This window comes from Epinephelus fuscoguttatus, linkage group LG15, assembly GCF_011397635.1.
Source record: "Epinephelus fuscoguttatus linkage group LG15, E.fuscoguttatus.final_Chr_v1".
Taxonomy (NCBI): domain Eukaryota; kingdom Metazoa; phylum Chordata; class Actinopteri; order Perciformes; family Serranidae; genus Epinephelus; species Epinephelus fuscoguttatus.
Window position 1 is genome coordinate 28,276,545 of NC_064766.1, and position 15,633 is coordinate 28,292,177.

The 15,633-nt window shown below is 43.4% G+C and overlaps 1 protein-coding gene across 1 annotated transcript in view; it reads left to right on the forward strand.

The window, feature by feature from the left end:
• Window positions 1-306: 306 nt before the first annotated feature.
• The window catches only part of LOC125902193 (SPRY domain-containing SOCS box protein 4-like), a 121,311-nt gene continuing 105,984 nt past the window's right edge, over window positions 307-15,633 (forward strand). The window contains exon 1 of the mRNA XM_049598368.1: window positions 307-510. The gene's annotated coding sequence lies outside the window, so the exon portion shown is untranslated. The remainder of the gene's footprint in view (window positions 511-15,633) is intronic.

The following is a 15,633-nucleotide window of genomic DNA, read 5'->3' on the forward strand; positions in this document are numbered from 1 at the left end:
GCAAGTCTACCAGGGTCAAAATCCTTGTATGTACATGTGTACTTGTCAAATAAAGCTGATTCTGATTCTGAGTAGTAGTAGCAGAAGTCTAGTAGTAGTAGTGGTAGTGGGAGTCTAATGGTAAAAGTAGTAGTAGTGGTGATGTTAATTATGTACATCTATATTCATTGGTACAATGAGAGTTAAGTGTACGAGCAGCTCCTGAACGCACCGCCCGTGCCTGAGCCAATCGCGTCAGAGCAGAACGCTGTGTTGTGGTGAGGCGACCAATCAGCGCTCGCTGTGCGGAGTAAACGGACACTCAGCATCGGGTCTCTGGTTGCTTGGATGTGTCGAGCTGCAGTTGACTGCAACAAAGAAACCGTCGCTACATCAGCAAAACAAAAGTAACAGCGCCGGAATAACGCTTGTTGTCATCAGCGGAGGAGAGGAGGGGACTTGGTTCTTCTCACCCGGCGGAGACAACCTCGGAGAGAAGTGTCGTTTGGAGCCGAGTTGAGTTCGTGTTCGGTGAGTGTTTCTGTGTTTACACCGGATGAGCTGACCACAGGATCTGGAGCAGTAGGTTAATGTGAGCTGAACGCTAAAAAAAAGTCCCCTCTGTTGATTCACTGTTGAAATTTAAATTTAAAATTACTTCCCTCTCTGAAGCGAGGGTTACTTTTAGTTTCTCACCTCTCTTGCTGAATTTATCACAGGTTATGACAGAAACATTCAAAGAGACACGTTGACCCACGGTACCTGAACGCACATGGATCCAGGTGTTTGCATGATGTATGTGTACAGTTACACCTGGTCACACTGATGGCACCTCGTCTGTCATCAGGTCACACAGTAATGGGATGGAAAGGGTGACTGAATCTGTGTTGTAGGGATGTGAAGTGTGTGTTTGAGTGATAGATGAGAGAAATATGGATTCAAGGGGTACATCAGCGGTTTCAGACATTTATGGCTGATGATCCTTTAAAGTGAAGCAATCTCTACCTGTGACCCCTTGTCACACGTTGCTTTGTATCTATGATGTGAATAGTTAAACCAAAACTGAGATGATTTAATTTGAAAAGTATTAAAGAGGCAAAACATGAACATCTTGTATCCCCTCTGAATCATCTTGTGACATCTTAGGGGCTCCTGAGGTACACAAATTGCTCGCAAAATAAAGGTACCATTGTTTTAGGGCGGCAAGATATGAGGAAAATATGCGTAAGCATTGTGGAATAACACGATGATGAGAGTACTTGTGATTAATCAGAAGCTATTAAAGGGCCAGTGTGTAGGATTTAGTGACATCTAGTAGTGGGAATTGCAGATTGCACCCAGCTGAACTCCATCTGTCAAGTGTGAACTCCTGATGAGGATTCTTTCAGGTTTTGTTGTTCAGGAGGTTTTTATCATTGGCTGAATTATCTGCAGTGGTCTTTTCCTCTCCTAAACAAACAGACCAGGTGATTTAAACCAGTAAAAACACCAAATGAAGCAGTCAGGTTAAAAAAATCTGTGTTTCTTCAAGGCTGTACAGTTCGTCACAGATGTTTTTTCTCTGATAACTTCAGGTCCAGACGTTCACATGGTTTTTACCGGGAGTCGAATTATTCCCAGAGGTGTCCTCCTCTCCAAAACAAATGAACTTGGTAATTTAAGCCTATAAAAACATTGAATTAATTAATTAATTGTTAAAAATAAGTGTTTCTCTGATGCTTATCACCTCATTGCAGGCAGTTGTCTAGCCAAGCACCTGTTAATGTGTACTCACCTTTTTCCTCCGATAACTTAAGATCCAGATGTTCAGACGACTTTTATAGAGAGCTGAATTATCCACAGAGGTCTCCTCCTCTCCAAAACAAACAGACCTGGTAAATGAACCTGGTAACAACACTGAATGAAGCAGTATCACGCTAAAAATCAGTGTTTTTCCAATGTTGTTCAGCTCATCGCAGACAGACTGCTAGCTCAGCACTAATCTGTGTTCAGCTTCTATCTCTAATAACTTAAGATCCAGACTCTAAGGAGGTTTTTATCAGAAGCCAAATTATCACTAAAGGTCTCCTCCTCTCCAAAATAAATGGACCACGTCATTTGAACTGGTAAAAACACAACATAAAGCAGTATCACGCTAAAAATCAATATTTTTCCAATGCTGTTCAGCTCATCGCAGACAGACTACTAGCCCAGCACTAATCTGTGCTCAGCTTTTAGCTCCGATAACTTAAAATCCAGACTTTTAGGAGGTTTTTACCAGAAGCTGAACTATCTGTAGAGATCACTGGACCGTTAATCAGTTCTGCTAATCAGTATGTTGCTACAACAACAAAATTGCTTGTTGGATTAAAAAAAATGAAAGGAAATTATTTCCAAAATTCTTTTATTGAACAAGCTGAAGATTAATGTGAACACAGAAGGCACCAGTAGAAAAAGCACAATTAAATTTTCAAATTTAATTTTGTACTGACACCCTCTTTCAACCCTCAATCAATACAATGTGTTTATTGCACAGTTGGCAGTGTGATGACGATAAAAAACAAAACAACAACAAAAAAAAGATATATTTTGCAGTCCTGTATTGATTCAAAATTATTTACTTATAATGACCAACATTGGCTGTTTGTATAAGCCGGAAGAAGTTTGACTCTACAGCAGCAGTTAGTTAGCCTGTGTACTATTTTGTAAGGTAACGATGCCTTTCCGTGCAGTTTTCCTCGCAGTGATCAGTTCTCTCTGTGGCTACACCTTGACATTTACACAGCTAAGATGGCTAAGGTGACAAAGACATGGAAAATGTAGAGCAGATGGTGAGAGCAGGGAGGGGAGGAGAGGAAAGAGGAGAGAGAGATGGAGTGTAACAGAAGAGCTGAGGAGAGAGGAGAAGGATGGGAATGTAAGAAGAGAAAGAACAGTGGAAACAGGAGGGTAGTCGCTCCCTCCTCACATGTACCAGGTGCAGCATCGCTTCATTTAGTTTAATAACGAGTAATAGGCAAAAAAACTGTGTGCGTATGTAGAGCATGAGTGGGTGGAGTCTGGTGGTTGATGGATGACCTGTCGAGATAAGGGAGGGGGGGTGGTTGGCGGGGAGAGAGCTGGAGGAGGAGGAGGGGACGGGGCATTGTAATGGTGACAGGGGGTCATTTATCTGTCTGCTGGATCTGACCAGTCGGTCACTACGGGAGATCAGTCTGCTCACCAGCACCGCCTGTGTCTCTGTGTCGTTCCCTCTAATTTTCTATCCCTACTTCCCTTCTTTCTTCTTCTGCTTTCACGGCGCTTCCCTGGTATCCACATTTCTCAAACGCTATGTTGCGTACATCTTCCCTGCCTGTCTTTCTCCACAGCGTTTTGTCTCTGCTCTTCTTTCCTGCTTCTTCGGCTCTTGCACTTACTGACACTTTAACTGTCTTTGACGCTTTAACTTCAATGGAAATTTCAAGTGCGTTCAGCCGCTACACATCAACTAATTTTTTTACCATTTCAACTGACAGCTCAAATATTCCAGCTGACATTTCGGCTGCTGTCACTCCTGACATACCGACTGACACTTCAGCTTGACAGTGCACTTCTTCCAAACTATCTCAGGCGCTTCAACTTCAGCTGAAATTTCACTTGTTCTCAGCACACTTCAGTTCAACTGAAATTTCAGATGCATTGATCGTTGACTATTTAAATGACAGTCCAACTTAGTTATGTGAATGGTTAATCGCTTAAATGCTGACAGTGTTTCTGACCGTTTATGCATGTTGGTCTATAGGTTTATTTTGCTACTTGCTAAGTTAACTGCACTGTGCACAACCCAGGTCTGGTGGAAGCCAGCTGGCCGCTGATTCGGCAATTACTACAAGTAACGGTATCCAGACTGAACAGAGTTGCTGTGGAAACAATTTTGAGCCACAAACGCCTTTTAACATTGTTACCTTTGCTTATGTGATCACTGTTAACCTTGTAAGCAATGTTAACACTGTCAGCACGGCTAGTGGTGCTAACATACGTAAGTTAACAAGGCTAAAGGGGTTATGCAGCTCAAATTGAAGCCGCTTAAGCTCTGTTTCCACCAAAAACTTTTCATATAGTGCCTTTGAAACCAACAGTAACCCATCAGACATGGTACCTAGACCCTAGGTCTGTTCAGCGTTTCCACCACAAACACCTTTTCAAACCAGATCTGTGTGCTTGGTACCTCAACAGAGAGGTGACCAAAACCAAAAGAACTTAACTGAACTGTACTGGACTCCAGGGGTCGCGTAAACCGGATGTTCTCTGTCATTGACCGTTTTTTTACAACAGTGACTGGAAAATCTGAAGGCCATCGGTCATTTTGACCGGTTGCAATTACCACCTCTGCCCACTTGGTGGCGGACTGCACAGTCAGTGGTTTAAGTGGCTGCCGTTTTCACACTGCAGAGAAAAAGTCATTCATCTGCTTCATGTAGCGTTGTTGACATAATGCCCTGGACACACCGGACGCGCAACGGAAGCACGGCGCCCAGCAGCGGAGGCAGTTTTCAGTCAGCGGCCATGTTAACATGACTGTCCACACAGGCCGCTGAGCAGAGCGGAGCGTCCGCGGAGGCAGCGCTTCAATTCGGCGTCTGGTCTATTTTTCATGGGAGCCACGAGCGCTTCTGTCAAGCTGGATCGAGTGGATCGCACCAAACAGGAAGTTGGACACAGAAAAGACGAGAGAATCCAGCACGCACTGAGGAACGTGAGGAGAAAATACCGTGTTTATAATTTAAAATAACACAATAGTGCATAACTGAACACATGTTTCAATACCATAATCACTTAATTACAATTTTAAGTTTGTGTCACCGAGTCTACAGGCATAACTACATAACGCCCTGGACACACCGGACGTGTTAGTGACGCGTCCGGTGTGTCCGGGGCAAAGCCTAATGGCACGGGTGTGTGGATGTCTGTTCATCTTTTCGTTCATGTCCTTATTAATGCACACTTTATAACTTGCTTGTTGGATTTATTAAAAACGAATGAATGAAAACTAAATGTCTTTGAATATCTTTATTTTCATTTAAAAACGAAAATTAAAATGACCGGTAAAAATAGATTATGACTGGATTTTTATGACCCTGTCGGTCAAAATGACCGGCGATGGAAAAAGTCTAGCGCAACGTCTGCTGGACTCTCTAAAAGCCAAAACACACCAGCGGTGAATGGACTCGCGTTGGCGTCCCATGGCACTTTAAGCCACTGTCATATTTCCAGCCTTGCCACCCCTGGAATTAAATACATTTTTCCCTCCACTCGCTCTCTGCTTGTACGTAGCAGCTCTTTTTCTCTGCTCCTATGGCAGCTCGACTCCTCTCCTCACCACTGATGTGCAAAGACAAGTCTGTAGCTGCTGCTGTCTCGTGTGACAAAGACTGGATGACGAGAGAGTTGTTGTTGAGGTCAAGAAATATCCTGAGCGAAACGATCCACCGTCCCGTCATTATAAAGACAATGGCGGCTGGTTCTTAAGGTGAGGAATCAAGTTTAATTAGGGGCTCTCCACGCATGATTCTAAGCTAACGCAGAGGTGGAGGAAGTACAGATCTTTAACTCAAAGTAGTAATAACTTTGTGTGGTCGTCTGTTAACAAGCTGCAGCGCAATGCCTCCGGTTTGTGCTTGACACGCATCACATGAAATGATGCGCTGCGGCAGTATGTTTTCAGCTTAAGGCTACTTGGGAGGAGACGGACAGGTGGCCACCATGTTTGCTGCTGCTGAGGAAGGAGTTCCTCCTGCACTGTGTTCACAGACCTGCAAAAACCTCAGACACAGAATGATAAAACATGAGTTTAATCTCCCGTCCTTTTCACATATACATTCTTATTCTGTGGGAAACACTGTTTCGCATTACCAGCGGTAATTGCAAATGAGCGGTGCTGCTAGCTAGCTCCCACATGACCTGGGTGATGCTTAGGGTGACCTGGGTGCAGAGGGTGGTCAGTGGGCACTGTTTCTGCATGTTAACAAAGCCAGCTGTCTGTCTGTCTGTAAAGCCAACAGAAACTGGAATAATAGGCAAAACATTTACATCACAAAACATTAAAATTTCACCACCTATAAATAGAGAGTGCTTTAAAATGCGGAGCAAAGCTCTGAGTCAATGGAGCACCCGACTAAAAGGAAAGGCCTCTTGTATTTCACATCATTTTGTGTAACAGATCAGTTACCTGTCAATGGGTGTCGGGCTGTCGAAAGCAAAATGAACTGAAACTGGCGTCCCTAGTGTAACTGCTTTTATTTTCCCACACTTCGGCTGCTTTCAGTGCTTCCTCTTCAAACGTTTGTTCCGCTACTTTCAGCACTGACGTACACACTGACAACTGGAGTGCCTAACTCAAAATTAAATTTTCAAATGCTTTCAGCAAATACTCTTCAACTGATTGCAGCTGCTTTGGACTCGTACATGTCAAATAACACTATGAATTTTTCAAATCCTTTTTTTTCTGTTCACACCTGCAATTTTCAGCGAGCACACTTACGCTATCCTCATGAAATGTAGCCTTTTCTCATCCTGCACATTCTTTGCATTTTTCTCTCTCCTCCTGCTCAGCCGTCTCCCTCCTGATCTGTTTTCGCTCTGTCTTGATTTCCTGCGTTTTCCCTCCCTTTTTAAAAATCTCCCCTTGTCCCCTTTATCCCTCCAGAGGGACTAATAAGCAGCATTATGAGTCAGTCGGAGGAGAGAGGCAGATGGGATTCAGCTCGTAGGCCAGATAAGGGTTTTTAACTCCGCTGCGTCTTATCACACCCTGTCACTGCTACTTAAACTGAACAGATACTGACTGGTATTATGTATAGAGTGGTAAAAATTCTTAAACTGAGATAGTGGAAGTTCTGCCTGAAGCGTGTTGGAGTAATCCTTGTATAGAAGGGTGCCAGTGATGTCAGAGCACTAATTTAAATGCAGTGACGCAGAGATGGGCGACTTTTTCGGGCAGCTCTGAAAGGCAACAATCACCAAGAAGTTGACTCAGTGTTATTGCGCATCAATTAATCAACATCTTGGTCACAGAGTAGAAATTTAGATTAGATTGTAGGTCAATTTCTTGCCAGTTGCCGGACATATTGCTCATCTGCATTCTGCTCAGTGCCCAGTGTGTCACCTCGCTCATCATTCAGTCACACGAGGCAATTTGGCAATAAGATGGCCAACGTTTTGTAGTCACCGTGAGCTGTTTTCCATCAGCCGTCATTATTTTTAATTGCTTTATTTCCCCACCTCCCCCCACTGTGTGTTTTTTGTGTGCCACTGCAGAGTACCACAGGAAGCAGGCGCTTACAGGAAGCAGGCTCAAAGATCTGAACCTGTGAAGCCTCAAATTGGTCTAAATCAAGGTGCAAAATACATCACAGAGTGTTCTGTTTCTAATGGTGAGAGTCACATTTTGACAAGTATGAGCTAAGTGTTGAATTGGTGCTTTGAGATGATTTTGATCCATCTACGTGTCTGCCTGGGGGTGCAAACAGCAATCATTTTCTTTAGTGATTTATCATCTGTAATTTTGCCTGTGAAATATCAGAAAAAGGTGAAAACCAATTCCCAGAGCTGAAAGTGACATGTTGAAGTGCTTTGTTTTGTCTGACTAACAGTCCAAAACCCACAGATGTTCAGTTTAGTGTCATTTAAGACAAGGAAAAGCAGAAAATCCTCACATTTGTGAAGCTGGAACAAGTGTTTGGCATTTTAAGCTATGCTAGCGGCGTGGCTCTAGGGATGGCAGTGTCGGTGGGTCCAGACTGAAATATATTAATAACTATTGGATGGATTTCCATTAAATTTGCTACACACGTTCATCCCCCCCTTAGGATGAATTGTAATAACTTTTGTGATCCCTTAACTTTTACTCTATCGGTCATACTTCTCTTTTTGGGCCTGTTTTTTCTACATCATTTCCAAAGTGTAACTTGCAGCTGATCCATGCGTAAATGGGAGCATCCTTGAAAAAAGCTCAGTATAAACCCAAGTAAATATTAATTCATTACATATTTATCATTGGAGTTTTTGTACTCCATGCTTGTTGAGTTGTATGCCTCCTTGTTGACGAATTTAAGTTGTTTACATGTTCAGCTGACCTGCTTTACAGTCAGTACAGTACTTTAATACAGTCAAAGTTATGCCAGCAATTAATCTGAATTAATTCAATGGAAACATGCCAATTGAACACTGATAATGATAATGCATTTCATTTATAGGTGCCTTTCAGAGCACTCAAGGACACCTTACTTGTCACAGTTTAAAAAAAACAAACAGCAAGGTATCCATAGATTATAAAGTCTAACAAATCGTCAGTATACAGTGATTGGTTAATAATTTAACTATAACACACCATAGATGTAAAAAACAGGTATAAAATGATTATCAGTGAAAGTCCCAATATCTGTGTCACCATTAAATCAGACCCAATATGCCAGCTTTAACAGGTGTGTTTTCAGACATGATTTAAAGGTGAAGGGGAGTCAATATTGCAAATGTCATTTGGGACAGAGTTCCAGAGGCTGAAGGCTCAAGAACCCATCATAGTCAATCAGGCAGATGAGTACAGGAGGGTGTGGAGATATGAAGGAGTTTAGAAAGATACAGAGGGGCCCAGTTATGAAGGGTCTTAAAGGAGAGAAGCAGAATCTTGAAATCAAGTCAGTGAAGTTGCTGTGTGAGTGATATGATCTGTGGAGGGAGTTCTGGTAATGATATGGGCGGGTGAGTTCTGGACCAGGTGGAGTTTATGAAGACACTTGAGAGGAGGATCAAAGAGGACAGAGTTGCAATAATCAATACAGGATGTAATCAAAGAATGAACGAGGATAGCAGTGCTGTTCAGTGTAGGGACGGGCGATGAGGATTAATACTATGTAGATGAGAGTATGCAGACAGAGCATCATCATTGATGTGTGCCTCAAAGGACAATGTTCTGTCCAGGATGACACCCATACTCTTTACATGAGGGGAGGGAAGGACTCACACACTCTGTTTTCTCCGTAATTAATACCCAAGTACATGTGCCTCAGCTGTACTTATAATATTACCATGCTAATATGCTAAACCTACTAAGCACAGGGATGTTAGCATTGCCATTGTTAGCATGTTGATGTTAGCATTTAGCTTGAAGCACCACAATGCGTAACGATGGCTTCCGGTCAAAGTCAACGGCCAGACGACGGTCGGTTAAGCTGGCTTTCAGAATGTTTGAACTACAGGCTGTTCTTCCACATTTCCATATACCCCGCCACCCATGTTGCTATCACCGACAAAGAGTATAGAAGTAGATTAAGAAACAGGCATACTTTATGTTGCCATTCCATGTTTTCAAAGCGTGTCCTCTCCCATTTTTTCCTTGTAAATTTGCCTTCTTTAGTACTTTTATGAATTCTGTGCAAAGGAAGAATGCATGTATATATATTTGAAGGAGTAGATCAGATTTTCGGGGGTTATTGTCATCACCTGATATTGCTGTTTGCACACTCTGCCTTGCATATTTATGGATGCCCCTCTCTCTCAAACTCAGGTCAAATGTTGAAACTAGGCAGTGCTGATCAAATGTAAACCAAGACTCTGTTACTGCACTGCCTATCTCTTGCCTTAACTGTTCTTTAGAAACATATTTTAGGGTCTTATTTAGCTGTTAAAGCGAGAGTTTGTGAACAGGAAGTGGGCGCCATACTGTTTCCTGCACAGTGAAAAAAAGGCTGAAAAAACAGATCAAATGGTAAAACTGAGCAGCGCTGATCTGGTTCAGTGCTGTGCATTCTGGTAGTTGTAGGTTTACTTCCTCTTGGGTAAAAGCGAATGCCACAGGCATTTTTCTCTGTTTTCTCTGGTCATGTATTTTTGTCTTTCTCCTGCAAAGACAGCCTAGTTTTATGAAGAGACCATCCTCCCAGTGGTGAAATACTTCTTTAATCCTTTTCTGGAAAGCAGCACAGCCTCATTGAGCTGCTAAATTAGCTGTAGGCTAATTAATTATCTGTGGATTGTCTGTCAATATGTCAGGTTCACTCTTGGCGTTGCCATTTACATATTTCTGTAGGACATCCATGTAAATGTATGAATCTTTGACTGGCAGATGAAAGTGGGAACGGATTTATATTCAGCAGCCTTTTGTTAAGTCAGTGATAGACTGCTGAGCTCACAGAAGTCCACACAGACACTCACACACTCTCACACACTCTCTCTCACACACACACACACACACACACACACACACACAAATACACAGACATCACTCAGGGAAAACGGCTCTCTGATGCACTGCTGCGCTCTGAAGTCCATGACATCACCTGCTGCAGAGAGAAACAAAAACAGAAAGACGATGTGTTCCTCTTGTCCTTGGCAGGTACTTAGTGTCTAAATGCAGTGTACAACTTGTGTGTGCACACCTGTGTGTTTGTGTGTGTGTGTGCAGGCAGTGCGATATGCTTGCTGATGCACTGGTGACTCACTGAGGCCGTTACAATAACAGGATAAAAAAGTGGACTTTAAAGTAATATGAATGGATTTCTTCCTGGTTCCTGACAGTCCAGTGAGTGGCAGAGGCGTCATGTATTCCCGAAACACAGCTGTGTGCAACTTCCCTAGTGCATCTCCTCGTGCTTTTTGCTTGCTCTTCAGTTTGTCAGGGCGAGGCTGGTGCTGCTTGTCATCTTTGGTGTCATCCCGTGTGACGCTCATCAGTTTACCAAGGAAAGATTGCAGCAGTGAGTCGTTAGTCAAAGTTCCCCTCACGGGGAATACAGCCTGACAAGCCGGCAGTGGAGTTGGAGCCCTTGGGGAGACAACAGGGGACATGAAATCATTTATGTTGTGACAAACAGACCTTAGTTACGGCTAATGTCCGCTCCTCGTAAACCCCATCATCTTCGCTCATCTCACCTTGTTGTGTCCCATCTTGTCAGGAATCGTTTGGCTTCCCGTCGCTCCCAATCATCTCGTCCTGACACCTTGTCTGATCTGATCGGAAGTTTGCTCTATCTTTTGGTTTCTGCGGAGTAAAGAGGGCTGCATGGAGGAAGTAGCGGTGTGCTCATTTACATATAAATGACAGCAGTGTCTGAGGTGCTGTGCTCCCGCTCATTTGTCATCTTGTGGTGATTCACTGTTTTGTCCGTGTGTGTGTTCAATATTCTCCTCAATATTGAAGTGTTGCCTTTCTCTTTTCTGCGCCTGTGTGTCAGTGCAGTGTCATTATGTGTCAGTGGTGGGACAATCAGCTCTGAATCAGCTTCCTCATGCTGCAGTCTGCCTGTGGTTTTGTGGCTTCCAGGAGACAATCTGATGACTTTTCCAGTTAGATAAAATCAATTGACTCATCCTGGGTTTTAAAGCAGGCATGTGATCGTTTTGGCCCGAGCGAAAACCTTGTGAGGAAAATACAATGGAATGAAAGCTAACAGGGTGCGTTCACTGCTCTGATTGTCTGGATGGATGTTGCATAATTCTTTTGTTTGACAAAAATGGAAAACAGAATTTCCTGCCAGAGATTCTCTTTAAAAGCCTTGAAGTCTTCTCACGTCTCATCTCAGAGTGTTTTTGTAACAGGAATCCTCGCTGGCTTCTCCGACGATTTACTTATAAACCCAAAAATAGACCAGACAGCACTCTAAGGCCCGGCTACCACACATCATATTCGCACTAATATTAGATGTGATATTAGATTTATCCTCAGGCCTTTAAAGGAATGGGATGATCCCAGGGCTTCAACACTTATGGGAAACCCGACCAAGGACACCTTTACTGTAACACAGTCTTTCGGCTGGGAAAAGGCCAAAATATCGATTATTTTAAATGTTAACATAGAATGATAGCAAAATTGACAACAACAACAACAAAAAAAACCCCAATTTATATTAAGGTCACATCAGGGTCTCCTGAAAATAAAATCTTCTATCTTCTGCCCCTTAATAGTCGACCAAAGGTTAGTCGACCAGAAAGGTCATTAGTCGGCAAGATTTCATTGGTTGCTTAGATACAGAAAAAAACAAAAAAACAAATGTGAAACTCTGTTGGGAGCTGCACCTTGTCAAAATAAATCAAATCCTATATGACTGGACCATGTGGAAATTTAATTTGAAAGGACAGACACAGGAAGTGGCCACGCTGAGCAGTCAGACAGGAGTCACGTTACAAACCAATCACAGCCGACAGATATCTTTCCCTTCTCCCGTAAATATTCAGTTAGAAGCCCCTTTTACACTGCCAGATTTTCCGCGAGTGTTGGGCCGATTTGCCGGCAAGCTGCAAGTGTTTATACACACAGAGGCAGAAAGGCGAGTTGATCTGAGGTGCCCAATTTTCCGCCTCGGAGATAGTCATATTGGCAGAACCCTTTAAGTTTAAACAGACCGAGGCGGCCTTCTGCAACGGGAGGAGCTGTTGAAGACTTGCAGGAGGAGCTGTTGATGACGCCGCGTGTGCGACCCACTGGCGGTGGATAAACAGGAAACAGCTGATAGCGGGAATTAGCGAGCAGCTAGTAGCACTGTGAAGATGAACAACTGGGGAGATGAGGAATTGCGTGCCTTCCTTGCACTTGCAAACGAATAAGCTATTAACCGTCAGATGACGGGGACGGTAAAGAACGGACCGATTTATGAGAGAATCGCCGCCTGACTAGCCGCGGCTTCCCTCCCACATCACTTTTTACGTCACACGCTGAGACACACGTTTTGTTACTTGCTCACGCCCCCCCATTGCCCCGAAAAAGGCGCATTCTGTATAAACAAAAGTAGGTAGGCGGCAATTTTCCGCCCTCCCAGATTTTGTTTTGATACTGCAAATGCTGAAAAAGACTGATTGCACTTTCCTGCAAATTTGCACAATTCCTATCTAAAAAGGGCTTGATAAATACGGAAAAGTTAATCATGTTAGTGCAGGGCTACCCAGAGCTTTACAACTGTCCCACGGACGTTAAGCCTACACACTTGTAAACAGCCTCTGAAAGAAGATCAGCTCTGCACGCAGCATGTGTACGGCCCCTAATTTCCAGGGCTGGTACCTGCAGTTATTCCACAGGCTAGTTAATAACATGTCGGGCAGGAAATCCAAAGTGTGGGATCATTTTGAGAAGGTGAAGGACGAACCCAAGGTGATATGTAAACTCATCTTCATTGGTCGACTACAAACATGACGTGTCATCTGAAACATGGAAGTAGCTACATGCCCATTAGCCCACAGCGTCATTAACAGGCGGCTCGCTCAGTGTGTGACGTGCACTTGTAGATAAAATATAGGTCTATATTAATGAAGGTTCATTAGTACGGTTTTGTATTTCTCTGTAATGTAGCACAGTGTTAACAATGTTACTGATACTATTCTTTCTCACACCTTCAACTCAAACCATTGTGTTGCCCCGCCCTTTTTTTTTTTTTAAAGCTTTCTGAAACCAACAGTCTAACAGTATCTCTCAGCATACAGGCAGGGTTTGAATGTATTTTCTTAAGTTGTATTCTTTCATCATTATATGCACAATGGAAGGCAGCACCGTCAATGCCTTTGAGGAGAGGCCCACTCTGTGGTGGGGTTTTCCTGCCCCATCTGTCAGTGTGGCTATTTGGAATAGCTATAAACACTTCTGCCTCATTGGAAACATACTGAGACCTTCAGCATTCGCACTCATCAGTGTTTTGTATATAGAATCAAAGCAGCATCGATGATGAGTAGGTGTTGTAGTTTTATAGCGTATCACTCACTAAATCATCCGGGGAAAAGCTTTTACTCGACATACATGCACGAGCCAACTCAAATCAGTCACTTGTGGGTCGACTCCTGATGTCAGCCTCAGTACATTTTTTGGTGTTTTGCCCAGCGCTACTTGGCAGATACAAGTCAAATGGGGAATAAATTGAGGAAGTCTGTTTTCTGAAGTCATCACAAAAAGAAGCACTGCCATAACTGAGTATTGATTTTGATTCCTTCTACTGTTCATCATCGAGGAGAATTGCCTCTGTGGCACCACAGCTCCATATAACAGCGGAGAGTAATTTGTACATCAGCTTGTTTACTTTAATATTCACACTTGAAGTCAGCGCTCCATGTCAAATTAAGCAACTCGTGGTGCGGCATATGCAAAAAATGAAGGAAAATTTTGTTATTATTGAAGTAATGTTGCAGCAATGATGACTCTCGGTTGGCAGAACTGCACACCATTGTTGATGTTATCTGCTGATACTACGGGACAGCCTGCTTTTAGAAAGTGTGAGGGCATTTCCTTCCCTGCCTCCTGCGCTCTCCCGCTTTCTGTCTTTGTCTCTCTCCGTCTATTTTCTGGCCATAATTACAGAGCTCATGAAAGCGTTTAGAGTCTCATGAATATTTAGGTCTTGGAGGGGAAGTGTCAGGGGAGACCCATGTGTGGCTGGTCTGCCCTAATTATGGAGATAGGCCTCGACACACTCTCTTACACACACACGCACTTTAAATGAGGGAGGAAGGCCAGAAGATGATCAAAAGCTGCCAATTTGGGGGAAAGTTAGTATAAGCTTAAACAAAGGTTTCTGAAAAAAATATGTATGCACTCACACACTTAAACACACACACACACTGGGAGATAATAATAGCACAGCTGGTTGTGGCTTGCAGCTGGTTCTCTCTGCTCCCTATTGTTTAATAGTGAGCTAATGATGGACACGAGCCGCCGAGATTAGTCAAGGGAAATGTGTGAGTATGTGTGTGTCTTTGTATCTAGCACTCTGGGGGCTTTTTAGTTTTTTTCCTTTTGATGTCATGTCTTGCTAAACCGTGGCATGGATGCGCAGAAGTGTGACTCATTGACTCTGTGATGGGCACCTTTGAGTCGGGATGACAGGAGGAGGGCGTCATACTGTTGCTGGAGAAAGCCGGAGAGGAAGGGACGGGTTGCATGAACAGAACTATGCACACACAAAATAACTTATTCAGTCTATGCTAGTCACATGTGGCACTGTTTTAATGGTATAGCTACAGTGAGCGGCACAGTAAACAACACAGATGAGTAAGATATCCAACCCATTAAGTCGTCAAACATGAGAGGCAGAATCAAACTGAGGGAACATCACACAGAGACAAGCTCAGCAAGGATGCCAGGTACAGTTATTGTGCTGAATCATTATCTATTAGCAACATTGATCCATGTTATATGACATCAAGAAGTTGGTGTGCTGACTCCGCATTGCTGCCTCCAACCTCATACTTAGATATTATCAACTATTTTGTTTACAGTATAAGGTCATCTAGGGCATCTTTACTTGCCTGTAAAATGCAAGGTCGGGTGCTGGGTGTTACTTTTGTGCCTTTCTTGAGCCAGCCTTCAAGAGCGCAGCAGGTTGCATCTGCGGTTGCAAGGCAACCTTAACAAGCACCATATCAAAGCCTATTTACATCAAATCCTAAACTCGCAGAGCTGGTCTTCTTCCAGGCGCTGTTTAAAAGTGTGTGGGCATATCGTCTGTGGGACAGATGTAAAGCTCTGGCAGCTCTGCACCAGAATAATCGACTTTTACACGTTTACCACAGACTGAGGTATCTGTCGGCCGGGATTGGTGGTTCCTCGTCACATGACACACAGTGTGCGCTACTGCATTCCAAAAGTTGAACTCGGTTTATCTCAGATGGCAGCAGTCTTGCCCCGAAAAATGGGTGCTTAGGAATGCGTGCGCACTG